The following is an 835-nucleotide window of genomic DNA, read 5'->3' as shown; positions in this document are numbered from 1 at the left end:
TTCTGGGCAAAAACCTCCCTGCCCATCCATGCAGCCTGTCATGAATGAGCAGGGAGAGCAGCAATAATAACCCCCCTAGGGTTAACAGAACAGAACAAGGCAGATATCATTAATGTACATGATATTTAAGTGTAACATTTTATTCAAGATAAAGGAGTCTGATTAGCAAGGAATATCAGAAAGCCAAGTCCTGACTGTGGCGAAAGGAGGAGCTGGGGATGGAGGAGCGTAATTTGCTCCTGAGCAAGCTGAAAAGCTGCAGAATAATACTGAATAGAGCTTATATAGGAATGCCTTGATAGGTGTCGTATTCCTATAGGTAGATGTGATCAGCTGAGAATCAGCTGATGCAAGCTTGACTCACGTGACCTGCCAGAACTAACGCTAACGCTTAATTTCTGTCAGGATCACTATCGTCAAAATGATAGATACCTAGCATAAAGTTTGGTTTGGCGGTATGGTTCTGTTCGGGGCAAAAAAATCCCTGCCCATCCATGCAGCCTGTCATGAATGAGCGGGGAGAGAAGCAATAATAACCCCCCCAACACAAATGATAGGCCCGAACCCCCCGACACAACAATAGGCCAGAACCACAACTGATAGCATTCTGAAAGAAGCATATCCTTCTGACACAACGATAGGCCAGAACCGCCCAAACCACAACTGATGGCATTCTGAAAGAAGCATATCCTTCTGGAATAACAGAGACTGGGGCAGCAGCAACTTACAGAAGGCAGCGAAGGGGTGCTCTTCTTTATAAGCAACTAAGAAGAGCAGCAAGCCCCTTACCGGAAGAGAGTAGCAGCGAAGGGGTGCTCTTCTTTATAAGCAGCTA

The sequence above is a fragment of the Sinocyclocheilus anshuiensis genome, unplaced genomic scaffold (genome assembly GCF_001515605.1).
Source record: "Sinocyclocheilus anshuiensis isolate Anshui unplaced genomic scaffold, SAMN03320099.WGS_v1.1 scaffold21383, whole genome shotgun sequence".
Lineage (NCBI taxonomy): Eukaryota > Metazoa > Chordata > Actinopteri > Cypriniformes > Cyprinidae > Sinocyclocheilus > Sinocyclocheilus anshuiensis.
The sequence above is the reverse complement of the archived record's forward strand: the minus strand, read 5'-3'. Positions refer to the sequence as shown.